This window comes from Protopterus annectens, chromosome 2.part1, assembly GCF_019279795.1.
Source record: "Protopterus annectens isolate FY-2018-M chromosome 2.part1, PAN1.0, whole genome shotgun sequence".
NCBI classification, from domain to species: Eukaryota; Metazoa; Chordata; order Ceratodontiformes; family Protopteridae; genus Protopterus; species Protopterus annectens.
In genome coordinates this window covers 620455147-620470596 of record NC_056729.1, presented here as the reverse complement: position 1 = coordinate 620470596, position 15450 = coordinate 620455147, and positions in this window count along the sequence as shown.

Genomic DNA, 15450 nt, shown 5'->3' with positions numbered 1-15450 from the left:
ACTTCTCTGAAGTCAAGGCCAATGTCAGTGGTCTTTGACTGAATAAATTTGAAGATGTTTGCAAATTATAAGCTATAATTGAATCCCATACTAACACAAATGTTCTCCAGGAGGGCTTGACAGAGACAAACAACTGGTGTCAGAGCCATGGACTAATACTAAATGCCAAGAAATACATAATAATATCCTTTGGGGAGTCATCCACCCCTGGTAACTATCATATTGATAACATACCCCTTTGAGCTGACCCAGTAGTCAGGGACTTAGGGTCACACTTAGTAATCTAGCCTTTGACCATCACATGTCTTCAGTAGTGAGGAAATCATCTTATGTTTCACAACTTATAAACAAAGGTATGGCATCTAAGTCCAAGGAAGTCATTGTTCCATTGGCCTATCACTGAGTACAGTTCCACCTTTGGTATATACCTAACCAGGCATATCCAACAATTGGAATGTCCACAGAGGTTCCTCACTAAAAGAATACAGGGTGTAAGTAAAATGTCCTATGCAGACCTCCTGAAGGCCCTATCCCTGTATTCTGTCTCCTACAGGCTTTTGAGAGGAGAACAATTCCTGGCATACAGGGCATTGTCAGACCCCACTCCAATGGACCTTCTGCATATCCACAAAACAAACAGCACCAGAAGTACCCATTCTAAAGGTTTAAATATTGTCTCTGATGTAAATAGGACCTGTTGGAGAGACAGGTATGCATCCCAGAGACTACCCCGTCTATGGAACAGGCTCCCCATCCATGTGAAGCAGAGATCCTCCCTAACCCACTTCAAGTGCAACCTGGACAATTGGACGGGGAAAAGGAAATTCATCCCTGGTCTGGCACCTATGTCTCTAATGGACACAGGCAACCTATAAATTTTTCATCTCCCAGGCCCCTGCTTGTCAATGTTTCATCTCTCAAAACCATGCTTACAGTGATCAAGGGGCTCAGAACTTGTCAGTGATTTGGGATGCATGGCTGGGCTTAAAAAGACCCTTGTGGTCATTAGCTTAGAAAACACTTATGAACCTATACAGTCCTTCTGCCATTAGTATACTACAACCAGCAACAAGATGTGTGACTATTTCCAATTCTGTTTTACAAAGCCTACATTTGTCTATCTCTCCCACATGTTCAATGGACTTTGTAAAGCAATGTGTGCGTAGTCCACTATCTTGAGCCACCAATATTAACCTTTCATTTGTTTGGTTTAAATTCACCTCTCCTTAGCCATTCTTGCATTCAGTCCTGATCAACATGAGGTTGTTCCAAGAGTTTTCTATACTTGCAACCATATTTATGCATTTTCCATATTTCTTGCCTTCTCATCTGACTCTTCATCCTATATTCTTTTTTTTTTTTGGCACATTCAGTTGCTTCCTGATTTTTATCTGGTTTGATTTCCATTCCCACTTGACGTGGATATGCTTCTGCTAAACTAAGCAGGAATGTCATCTTAGACTTATTTTCCTCATGTTTAAACACTTTCACTTCATTTGGGTCTTGTGACATCAACAGATATGTATGCAGTCCTACAATTGCAGATCTATACATGTAATCAATTTTGAGGAGGCCCATGCCTCCTCCAGAACACAGTATATATAATCTTGGTATGCACTGATTTTTATAAATCATTTGATGAACATGAAGCACTCTTCTTGTTTCCCTGTCCAACTTATCCAACACCCTTTGGGGTCAGTCAGTCATTTCAAAACTGTAAATATGAACAGGAAGGGAAAATTGGTTTATAGCTTGGACTTTGTTCCTAGATGTCAATGCTGTTTTAAGCATTAATTAAAGTCTTCTAAAATATTCCTTACTAAGTTTCATTTAGCTTTTTTCATGTTTTATTGTTGATCCTTCATCAATTTCCAAATATTTATACACTCCCTCTTGCTGAAGTTCTTTATATCACATTACTGTCCCAAACTGATGTTTTCTTGGTGCTGCGACTTTCCTGTTTTAAAGGTTGCTTTTGCACTTTTATCAAGACCAAATGACATTCTTATATCACCTGAAAATGTTTTGACCACTTGTAGTTGTGCTTTCGATTCCTCATCTGATAAACTATACACTTTTAATTCACCTACAAAAGAAAGATGAACAGTCTTTACACTTTGTTGTTTTCTAGAAGTCAAATTGTAGCCATGACCCAATCTGTTAAGTAGACAACTTAATTGATTAAGGGCAAGAGAAAAGAGCAGCGGTGACAGAGAGTGACCCCAGAATACCCCCTCCTCTGAATTTTTATCCCTGGAATAATAATTTGTCCCTTATCATGGCTTAACTGCAAAGTGGTTTGGTCACTGTAATGTAATCAATCACTGTAGATTGTATTGTATACATTTGTAAGTACGCTTTTATCCATGAATATGGGATACTGTCAAATTCTTTTTTATAGTATATCTATGTCAGAATTAGATTGTTCCCCTTTTTACATTTCTCCATTATGATTTTATTTAACAACAAATGATCCTTTGTTCCAAATGACTTTCTATTATCCTATTGTTCTATGACCATAATTGAGTTTTCTTCCAAATGACTGTAAACTCTGTCGACATCAATTCCAGTGTATAATTTATTCATCATCAAAAGGCAAGTTATTAGTCTACAGTTTTTTGGATAGCTTGCAGGTTTGCTCTTAAACAGGAGTATTGTTTTCTTCTATTGCTAGCCAGGCTGTTCTGGGTGTGCATATAAATAGTTCTTACTCCTGGCTAAATCTTCATGTAAAGATGTTAATACTTTTAACCAGAAGTTAGGTACTGCATCGGGGCCTGACGTTTTCCAGCTAAGAGCTTTTATTAACCTTGTTTCAATCTCTCAGGCCATTACATCTTCCCATTTCATGTTCTGTACATTTAAACTTTGTCTTCTATCCATTTAGCATCTTTTTTATATTCATAGGTTCATAGGTTCATAGGTTGATACTAGGCTATCTGCCCTAGGGCATTTACAAGTCTAGCCAGAGTGTGTTTGGCTTTCGCCACCCTTCTTAAATTAGTTGACTGTGCCTCTGTATAGTAGGTCACAGAAGATAGCCCATTTAAGGTTAGTTTACCATGCCTCTGTCTAGCAGTGACACAGAAGAGATCCCAGGGGTAAATTTACGATCTCCCATCCAAACGTCAAGATTCTTCTTGAAGAGGGTCATTGAGGGGCTCTGTCTGACATGGATTGGGATTTTGTTCCAGAGTGAGGGGAGCCTCTGGGATATGAATCTGTCCCTCCAGCATGTTCTATTTATTTCTGTGCTGAGGTTTAAGTCACTGGAGCATGTAGTTCTGATGGATTTGGATTTCTTGAGGTGGAGCATGTCCATTAATTCTGGGTTGGATATGGCTTTATACGTCAGGCACAGATCGCCTCTGAGTAGGCGGTAAGCAACTGAGTAGAGCTGGAGTTTCTTTAGCCTAACTGCGTAGGGCATCTGTTTGAGTCCCTTGATCCTCTTGGTGAGGTACTTTTGGGGTCTTTTTAGTTGTAGCAGGTGTCGGGTAAGGTACATCCCAAATGGGGCATTGTATTCAATTATGGGCCTGATGAGTGATGAGTAGAGGGGAACAATGACCTCTCTTGATCTAGATATGAACCCCTTCGTGATAAGGTGGGCTATATAGAATGTCTTTCTAACCACTTTGGCAATGTGATTGTCAAAGGAGAGATTGCAATCTACTTGGGTCCCCAAATCCCTAATTACTTCTTCTGTACTTAATGGATTACCACCTATGTTGTAATTTGTGGGCACTTTGTTTTTCCCAAAGGGGATGACTATGCACTTTTTGGCATTTAGCTTTAGGCCATGGCTCTGGCACCAGTTATCCGTCTCTGTGAGACCTTTTTGGAGGATGCTTGTGTCAGCCGGCGAGTCGATTATGGCCCCCAGTCTGTAGTCATCTGCAAACTTTGTCAGCCATAGTCCTCCTGTGTTAGCTTGTACCTCAGAGAAATATATACCGAACAAGAGAGGTCCCAGGACTGAGCCTTGTGGGACGCCACTTGTAACTGGTTTAGAGTCTGACACGGCACCTGCAATTCTGACCATGTGGGTTCTATCCCTAAGCCAGTTTGCAACCCATCTTGTGACACAGGGGTTGATACTTAAGCTGGTGAGCTTATTTATGATGCCTGAGTGAGGTATTGTGTCAAAGGCTTTTGCAAGGTCAAGGTAGGCTGTGTGGACTACCTCCCCTTCGTCTATGGCCTTGGTGACTGTTTCAAAGAAATTGACCAGGTTCAAGAGGCAAGATCTGCCCTTAACAAAGCTGAATTGGGTAGGATCCAGTGTTTGGAGGTTCCCAATGTCTTTGTTTATGAGTTCCATGATGATACGCTCCATAGCTTTGCAGACCAGGCTAGTTAGGCTTATAGGACGATAGTTTCCGGGGTCCGTTGTGGCACCACCTTTATGGAGTGGGACCACTGTTGCTGTACGCCATTCTTTGGGTACATATCCTGTTGTAAGGCTGAGACTGAACAGTGATTTTAAGTGAGGGTTCAGTTCTTCTTGGAGCTCATGTAAAATGCACAGGATCTTCATAGATATTTCTCCAAAATGAATCTATTTCTTCTTTTTTTGGTGGTGTTTCAATTCCTTTTGCCTTGTTTCCAAAATTCTCTATAAAACTTTTTTGGGTCATCAATAAATTGCTTATTTTTGTAATTTTCCTGTATATTTATCTGCATTTATTTTATGTTTTCTGCCTCTGCTGATATTTTAGATTTATTATTTGCAATAGTGGAAGGTAAATCCTGATATGTTCTGACACTGTGCATTGCTTTTATCATGTCTAGCTTTTTGAATATTCTTTTGGTCTGTTCCTTCTTCCATACTCCTAACAGTGACACCTCTTCTTAATTGCTTTATAGTTTTCTCTATTTGATACCTCCACGATGACATTTGATTTCTCCACTTCCTTTCCCTTACTACTCTGTGTTTTTGAGGTAAAACTTTATTTGTTATTAATTTAGTTACACAGTGGTATATCCTATTTATGTCTGTTACATTACACAAATCCCTATGGACAGTTCTGCTTACTGTGTTCATTTGTTTTATCAAACTTCTGACTTTTTGGGTTTTATTGACCTTCTGTACTCTATTACTTTCATTGATCTTAATATGCCGTTCCATTTTTATTAAATCAAATAACTATTCTCTTAAATCATTTATTCTAAACTGAGGGAAATTCTTTGTTCTCTATTTCCTGCAGACATTCCAGAGAAAGTTCTGGAGCATCTTCCTGTGCCACTTTCTCTTCAGTTTAATCCTGTGTCATCTGTTGTGCTTTCATACGGGAATTCACTGGCCTCTCACTCCACAACATTGACTGTGTCAGAGTTGCCACAGTTTCCTGTTCCTTCCCTTGCTGTGCCACTCCAACTGAATGTTTGTACTGGTTTCCTGCGGAAGGCTCCAAAGTATTTTTATATGGCAACTGATCAGATGTTTCCCACTCTACTGGTTTCTCCTTAACTTGGGAATCCATTGATCTATCTTGCCGTGATGTTAGTTTTTCTGCACTAAATCCCTCACTTCACAAGTCATCCATAACCTCAGTTTCTATTTCATTACCTTCTCCTTTACTAATCCCCTTTTATACTTTTCCTTTTTGTTTTCTTATTTTTTGTATTGTAAACTTTTCCGTGTCCAGATGCCTTTGCCTGTATTTCTCTTCAAATACCTTTGGTGCTGCCCTTTTTGTATTGCTAAGGTTTGCTTTCTCCTTTGCATAAATATTGTATCATATTAAATCTCTCTTTCTTTATCATGTCCATATTTCTTCTTCAGATGTCTCCTGCTCGTCCTGTTTCTCCTTACTTTCAGGACTTGTTATTCCATCATGCTATGATGTAACCTGTGTTAGACTTTCTGCACCACACCCTTCACTTTGCAAGTATTCCATAACTTCATTTTCTATTTTTTTTTAACTTCTATTTTACTAATCTTCTGTTATACATTCCCTCTTTGTGATCTTATTATGTTATTGTGACATTTTCTCTATCTGGATGCTTTTGCCTGCATTTCTCTTTGAATACCTTTGAGGCTGCTTTTTTGTGTTGATTAATTTAGCTTTCATGTTGCATGAATATTGCACAATATCGGATCTTTGTTTCCTTCCCACGTCCATATTTCTTTGTTATACCTTTCAAAAGTCTAAAGATTTTGTTCTTTATATTTCTGCACTTCTTGCGTCGCTTCTTTTTCCAAACAGCCCAAGGTCTCTTGGTCTTTATAATGTTTTTCATAAATCTATTGTATTAATGAACATGATTTTTCTTGTGGAAGCATTTTTCTTTCCTTTAATTTCTCTCTTAATCTTTTTCTGTCTGAAAATTCTGGGTTTCTTGCATAATAGTAACAATATATAATTTATTTCTTGTCCTTGTTAATTCACTCTGTTATGGCTCTTTTTTGGTCTATGAGTTTTTGTGATATTTGTAGACTGCTACTTCCTTCTACAACAGGGGGAACATCTTAATCCTGGGCCTGGCATAGCCCCACTGTTGGACTGTTTCCATGTCTTGAGGATTCTACACTGTCATGTTTTCCAGTCCTGGCACCAGTGCACCTACCAGGATTGGGCACTTTTTTATCCTGGGTCTTGTGCACCCTGCTATTTATTTATTTTTAATGTACTTATGTCCATGATATATGCTATATAAAATACAGTCTATATATCAGTGTCATCTTGGTGAGATTTTGTGAAAAACAGGTTTCACCTCATGAAGGCACTCATCAAGACCTGAGGATTAATCCACTTTCGGCAACATTACTCTATTTTGCTTGTTGATTTATCATCTCTCCATTCAGACACCTAATAACAATAAGGTCCATAATGATTCTTTCCATGGCCTTGCAGATGAGGTTAGGCAAGATTATGGGCCCAGGGTCAATTGATATGCCTCCTTTTTGCTGCGGGATTACTGTTGTTTCCTCCATTCTACTGGAAAATAGCCAGATGGCAGGCTGTGGTTAAACACGGATCCAAGTGGATCTGCTAGGTCATGTCTTAAGTTGTTTAAAAGGCAACCTGAGATGTTGTCTGGTCCCATTGATGCCATGTTTTTGGGCTTGGAGAGTGCTGAGATGACCTGCTGTCATGAGATAATAAGCTTAAGAATGATGGTAGGTATTCTTTGGGTATGACTGATGAGGACAGGGGGTTGACGTTTGCTCCAAATCTGTCAGGTAGCAGGTTGGCTATTACCTTCAGTTGATTATGGGTGGAGAAATCCACAACCAGTTTAGTGCATAGCTGGGTATTGCTTTTTTGGATTTTGGACATAATTAAAGAATGTCTTGTGATTATCCTCATCTAGGAAGGCTATTTTTGCTTTATAATTAGCTTTGCATGACTTGACAATCTCTAATTTGTTTGCTTAAGCTACAGAGGGATTTCTTCCTCTGCTAAGTCCCCCCTTGTTCTTGGACATTTGTTTCTTTCTCTTGTTGTATAACCTGGTTATTTATTTGCTATATATTGACATCAATTAAACTAGACATTATCATCTAAGAATATGAATCAAATCTAATAAGTCTTACCTACTAATATACTTTACAAAATATCTATATACTAAAGTCAGCAACAGTTTCTTATTTTATAATATCCCACACGTGTGACTTGTTCATATAACTACTACTCCTCTATACATAATTTCGACTCTCACATATTCAGTCTAGTGAAAATAGAAATTGTATAAATGCATTACTGTCCCAAAGCCTTTTATATGACATTAGACATTCCGTAACATGCTTTAAAGCCAATTAACAAAATTCTACATGCCTTCTCATTGTGAAATATGCAATATATGATAAACCCATCATCAATCACTTGCTCATGTTGCCTGTAACATGTACCATTCAGTCGCTCGCTCTATTTTAATAAAAACTACCTTCCATTGTTGACCTTTTCCCCAACTATATATTTTTTACTTACAAGTTCTATGTCATTGCATTGCTTTCTTCTTCTTCCTCCTGAAGCACCATAACTGACTTCCTTCCTTTCTTGCATCATTAATAATCCTGCTTTCAAAAAGTCTATCAGGTAAGGTACTTAAAGATCAGTCTTGACATGCATATATAACAGAGCAGAGAGAAAAAAAGAAACAAAAAAAATATAAGTGCCTCATGTTTGAACAACAACAACCACTGCATCCTCCCATGCACAACTTCTTTTTACTTCTATCCCCTCTTTTGATGTTACTTGTCTGATCAAAGACTGCTGGAATGGGGCTCAGTTTTTAGCTTTTTATTGGTTAATTTGTTTAAATCAGTTTGCTCCTTTGCTATTGTTATATTAAAAAAAATACACTTTGTGCATCGCCACTTATCTAGGATTAAACTATTCCTGGCACCATAAAGTGTGCTCTTCATATTTTCCCTTAGAACTAGCCATTTTTTTAGTTTTAGCACTTAAATCTGTTTCTTTGAGCTCAGCACTTGTTCGGAACTCATTGTAAGCACTAAATAAGCTACAAATTACTGCAGCACTCAACATTCCTTACTTGTCTAGAGGAAAACAGTTTTTAGTACTTAATAAATAAGCACCTATCCAGGCATGCCTAAGGATCAGCTCCTGGTGTTTTCTCTTGTCTACCTGATACATTTGGGCATCTTGGAGCAATGCAGTAGTTGCCTCATGTACACAGACAACCCTGTTCTCCTACCACCCACCACTACCACCTGTGAGAGATGCATTTATAAAGCTAAACTGGAAGTAAAGCTCTGTTCACCCAAGACTAGACTAAACAGTCAAGAGGAGAAGGTAAACACTTGCACCACACCACACTCATCACATAGTTCCTCAAAACCTACACCACCACCAAAACACACACATAGCAACTCAAAACACACACCTACATTCACGGAGGCTTTCAAAAAAATCTGCTCAAGCAAAAGAGACCTCAAAAGCATAAACGCATTCAACCACCACCCCCCCCCAACACAACCCAAATGAAACATAGTCCATAAACTCAGTGTGCCACTCAACCACAGCCCATACCCAACACTGTAGTAATAGGTGACTCTGTAGTCAGGCACACTGATGTTCCACTAACCAGGCTAAACAAGGAGAAAGATACTGCCAGCTGCCTGGTGGGTGCCAGGATCTGCCACATAATGCACGCACTCAGGTCACTCCACAACAAGTAAAAATATAACTGTGTCATTGTCCATGTTGGTGTGAATGACCTGAGATGTACCTCTCTGGACTACATGAAAAGAGACATCTGATCTTGTAGCCCAAGCAGGTAAGACCCTAGCCCTAAGTAGCGTCCTGCCATCACCCAGAATGATACCACAGTACAAGGACAAAATGATTGACTTCAACAATTGGCAAAGCTTCTGGTGTCATTCTAAGGGTATCCAGTATCTGTCTGCCTGAGATTACATGATCAACAGACCACAATGTTTTGCCAGAGATGGCCTGCACCTGTCGTCCTTGGGTTTTCAGATACTGGCTAAGGCTCTTGCCATCACTATAGTGCCTTTTTTAGGCAAGGGTCAAATGACAAATTCACCACCATAACAGGTACAAGCAAGCAAAATCTGAGGGTAATGCTACTCAATGCTAGAAGTCTAAACCTCAAAATGCATTCACTCGAGACACTCTTAAAATGGAGAACATCAACATCTGTGCAGTGACAGAGACCTGGTTCAAGGCCCCAGAGAGCACCCCTGCATTATCAGGCTACAATTCATACCACACCTTTTGGCCACCTAACCTGGACCGAAAGATTAAAGGTGGAGCTTGTCCATATTCATTAAGGATATCCACACCTCCAGGCAAGTTGCTCAGCATAATGCACCCGAGATTATCCAAGTGCAACTAACTCTAGGAAAGACCACAATCCAAATTGTAACTTGCTACAGATCCCCCATCATGCCCCAGGATTCTCACTCCTCTTTTCTTGATACACAGGAAAATATTAGGGTACAACCCAACACCGTAATAATGGGTGATTTCAACTACCTCACCATTAACTGGGAAAACTACTCATGTACCAACTCTTTTGCTCAACGTTTTCTGGAATTCATAAATTCCAATGCCTTGGATCAACTTATCCACACCCCTGCCAGGGACAGCAATATCCTAGACCTGGTCATTACCAACATGGGTGACCGGTGTTCCACACCAGAGGTCAATTCCTTGTTGGTCAAATCCGACCACAAGCTAATCAGCCTAGACATGCTCATCCCACCCCCACCCCCATTAGGAAAACCACAGTAAAACATTTCTACAAAGCCAACTTCACACTTCTTAAGGCAGAAGTGGCAAACTTCATGACACCCATGCAGATGGACAATAGAGATACGACTGCTGAATCCTACACAAATGCACTTTATAAGCACTTGCACGAGTGCATGGATCATGCTATCCCTAACAGAACCAAGATGTTATCCTCCAAAAAAAAAGCTAATATGGTGGTCCCCTGCCATAAACAAACTCTACAACAGAAGAAAGAAACTTTTGCAAAAAGAGTAAAATCACATGACTGGAAGAACTGCCTGGTCAGCCTCAGTAAGAAGCTGAGATCCCTCATAAAATACTCCAAAGCTAGTTATAAAATCGCCACTGATTCTAAAGACAACCACAAAGCATTCTATAGGTATGTCAAGAATCTCAATGGCAACACTCAGATCTGCTCTGAGTTACAGCACAATGGCACTAAATATACAGAACCAACTGATATTGCCAACATCCTGGCAGATAGGTTCAGTGCTAACTTTACCCCCCCCACCCCACCCCATAAAAGGCCCATCTCTATACTGGAAAAATAAAAAGTTCCTGTAATCATGGCTGCACAGGTAAAAACCCAACTCGCCAAGGCCAAGAACACAGCAACCATGGGACCTGACAACATCCCAGGCTGCATTCTACATGAACTACAGAATGAACTTGCACCACACCTAAGCACCATGTTCAATCATAGCCTCACCTCAGGCATTGCACCCACTGAATGGCACACAGTGACGTTTAACCCACTCCTCAAAGGGGGAGCCACCATGGACCTCAAGAACTACCACCCCATTAGCCTAACAAGCTTAGTCTGCAAGGTCATGAAATGTATCATCATGGAAGTTATAAACAAAGACATTGGTAATCTCCAAACTCTGGACCGCACCCAGTTCGAGTTTCTAAAAGGCAGATCATGTCTGCTAAACCAGATTGACTTCATTTATATAGCTAAACTGGAAGTAAAGCTCTCTTCACCCAAGACTGGACTAGACAGTCAAGAGGAGAAGGTAAACACTTGCACCACACCACACTCATCACATAGTTCCTCCATACCTACACCACCACCAAAACACACACATAGCAACTCAAAACACACACCTACATTCACGGAGGCTCTCAATAAAAATTTGCTCAAGCAACAGAGACCTCCAAAGCAGAAATGCATGCAACCTCCACCCTCCCAACACAACGCAAATGACACATAGTCCACAAACTCAGTGTGCCACTCAACCACAGCCCATACCCAACACTGTAGTCATAGGTGACTCTATAGTCAGGCACACTGATGTTCCACTAACCAGGCTAAACAAGGAGAAAGTTACTGCCAGCTGCCTGTTGGGTGCCAGGATCTGCCACATAATGCACGCACTCAGGTCACTCCACAACAAGTACAAATATAACTGTGTCATATTCCATGTTGGTGTGAATGACCTGAGATGTACCTCTCTGGACTACATTTATTTATTTATTTTACATTTGTTGACCGGGCTAGTCTGGCTGGATACATGTCCATTTTCAGCAGAGGCCCGAGGAGAAAAGCTCCACTAAATACTAAGTACATTACAAATAATCATTACTGTTAAGAAATAGCAAAAATTGGAAGTCATAACAAAACACAGAATGAAAGATAATTTCAAAGAGAAACAAGTTTACAATAAGCAGTTCATTACATATTAGCAATTATACATAAAATGTACATAGTTAGATTAGAACATTAAAAGGAGGAGAAATCAGACAGGTAGTGATGAGAAGAGTGAAGGAGAAATAGAGTATGAGAAAAAGGTTAGTCAGGTGTACTGCAGGAACAAAGCCAGTGATTGAGGTAGTACAGTTTAATTTTCTGTTTGAATTGTGGTAGGGATGTAGTCAAAGTTATGTCACTAGGTAAGAGATTCCAGCTTCTACCTATAGTGTTAGTGAATAGAGAACCACCTGCTGTGTTGTTTACCTTTATTGATTTTGCCATGAGTTTACTAGAGGAGCGAAGTGAGTTAAGATTGTTGTAAGGGATTAGAAGTTGAGAGAGTATTGGGGTGTTGTCAGGTAGGTGTAATATGTTGTGGGCTATAGTGAGTTGAGGAATTTTTAGGTAGTTTTGAAATTCGAGCCAGCCAAGTTGTTTTAGATTTATAAAATGGTGGGTCCTAAAGGGGTTACTAGTGGCGAAGCGAGCTATGTTATTATAGCAAGTTGCAAGTTTGTTAAGATTGTTTTTCTTGAGGTTTGTATAAATGGGGAAGCATATAGGAGAGTAGATAGGAGATGAGATTGTGCAATTTTGGTTCTTGTTGCTGGGGTTAGAAAAGGTTTGATACGATATAGGGATCCAATTTTTCTATTAACAACCTTGATGGTGTTGTTAATGTGCTGATCGAAGGAAAGATTATTGTCAATGGTTATTCCTAAAAGTTTAGTAGTTGGATCAGGTGAGATGATAGTGCCATTATTAGAAGAAATGGTAAAGTTTAAAGGGGGGGACTGAGTGGTGGGGGAGAAGAGGAGGAGTTTAGTACATGAAAGGAGACATCTGATCTTGTAGCCCAGGCAGGTAAGACCCTAGCCCTAAGTAGCGTCCTGCCATCACCCAGAATGATACCACAGTACAAGGACAAAATGATTGACTTCAACAATTGGCTAAGCTTCTGGTGTAATTTTAAGGGTATCCAGTATCTGTCTGCCTGAGATGACATGATCAACAGACCACAATGTTTTGCCAGAGATGGCCTGCACCTGTCGTCCTTGGGATTTCAGATACTGGCTAAGGCTCTTGCCAGCCCTATAGTGCCTTTTTTAGGCAAGGGTCAAATGACAAATTCACCACCATAACAGGTACAAGCAAGCAAAATCTGAGGGTAATGCTACTCAATGCTAGAAGTCTAAACCTCAAAATGCATTCACTCAAGGCACTCTTAAAATGGAGAACATCGACATCTGTGCAGTGACAGAGACCTGGTTCAAGGCCCCAGAGAGCACCCCTGCATTACCAGGCTACAATTCATACCACACCTTTTGGCCACCTAACCTGGACTGAAAGATTAAAGGTGGAGCTTGTCCATATGCATTAAGGATATCCACACCTCCAGGCAAGTTGCTCAGCATAATGCATCCGAGATTATCCAAGTGCAACTAACTCTGGGCAAGACTGCAATCCAAATTGTAACTTGCTACAGATCCCCCATCATGCCCCAGGATTCCCACTCCTCTTTTCTTGATACACAGGAAAATATAAGGGTACAACCCAACACCCTAGTAATGGGCGATTTCAACTACCCCACCATTAACTGGGAAAACTACTCATGTACCAACTCTTTTGCTCAACATTTTCTGGAATTCATAAATTCCAATGCCTTGGATCAACTTATCCACACCCCCGCCAGGGACAGCAAAATCCTAGACCTGGTCATTACCAACATGGGTGACTGGTGTTCCACACCAAAGGTCAATTCCTTGTTGGTCAAATCCAACCACAAGCTAATCAGCCTAGACATCCTCATCCCACCCCCACCCCCCCACCCCCATTAGGAAAACCACAGTAAAACTTTTCTACAAAGCCATCTTCACACTTCTTAAGGCAGAAGTGGCAAACTTCACGACACCCATGCAGATGGACAATAGAGGTACGACTGCTGAATCCTACACAAATTCACTTTATAAGCACTTGCACGAGTGTATGGATCATGCTACCCCTAACAGAACCAAGATGTTATCCTCCAAAAAAAAAGCTAATATGGTGGTCCCCTGCCATAAGCAAACTCTACAACAGAAGAAAGAAACTTTTGCAAAAAGAGTAAAATCCCATGACTGGAAGAACTGCCTGGTCAGCCTCAGTAAGAAGCTGAGATCCCTCATAAAATACTCCAAAGCTAGTTATAAAATCACCACTGATTCTAAAGACAACCACAAAGCATTCTATAGGTATGTCAAGAATCTCAATGGCAACACTCAGATCTGCTCTGAGTTAGAGCACAATGGCACTAAATATACAGAACCAACTGATATTGCCAACATCCTGGCAGATAGGTTCAGTGCTAACTTTACCCCCCCCCCACCCCATAAAAGGCCCATCTCTATAATAGAAAAATAAAAAGTCCCTGTCATCATGGCTGCACAGGTAAAAACCCAACTCGCCAAAGCCAAGAACACAGCATCCATGGGACCTGACAACATCCCAGGCCGCATTCTACATGAACTACAGAATGAACTTGCACCACACCTAAGCACCATGTTCAATCATAGCCTCACCTCAGGCATTGCACCCACTGAATGGCACACAGTGATGTTTAACCCACTCCTCAAAGGGGGAGCCACCATGGACCTCGAGAACTACCACCCCATTAGCCTAACAAGCTTAATCTGCAAGGTCATGAAATGTATCATCATGGAAGTTATAAACAAAGACATTGGTAATCTCCAAACTCTGGACCGCACCCAGTTCGAGTTTCTAAAAGGCAGATCATGTCTGCTAAACCAGATTGACTTTATTTATATAGCTAAACTGGAAGTAAAGCTCTCTTCACCCAAGACTGGACTAGACAGTCAAGAGGAGAAGGTAAACACTTGCACCACACCACACTCATCACATAGTTCCTCCATACCAACACCACCACCAAAACACACACATAGCAATTCAAAACACACACCTACATTCACGGAGGCTCTCAATAAAAATCTGCTCAAGCAACAGAGACCTCCAAAGTAGAAATGCATGCAACCTCCACCCTCCCAACACAACGCAAATGACACATAGTCCACAAACTCAGTGTGCCACTCAACCACAGCCCATACCCAACACTGTAGTCATAGGTGACTCTATAGTCAGGCACACTGATGTTCCACTAACCAGGCTAAACAAGGAGAAAGTTACTGCCAGCTGCCTGTTGGGTGCCAGGATCTGCCACATAATGCACGCACTCAGGTCACTCTACAACAAGTACAAATATAACTGTGTCATTGTCCATGTTGGTGTGAATGACCTGAGATGTACCTCTCTGGACTACATGAAAAGAGACATCTGATCTTGTAGCCCAGGCAGGTAAGACCCTAGCCCTAAGTAGCATCCTGCTATCACCCAGAATGATACCACAGTACAAGGACAAAATGATTGACTTCAACAATTGGCTAAGCTTCTGGTGTCATTTTAAGGGTATCCAGTATCTTTCTGCCTGAGATGACATGATCAACAGACCACAATGTTTTGCCAGAGATGGCCTGC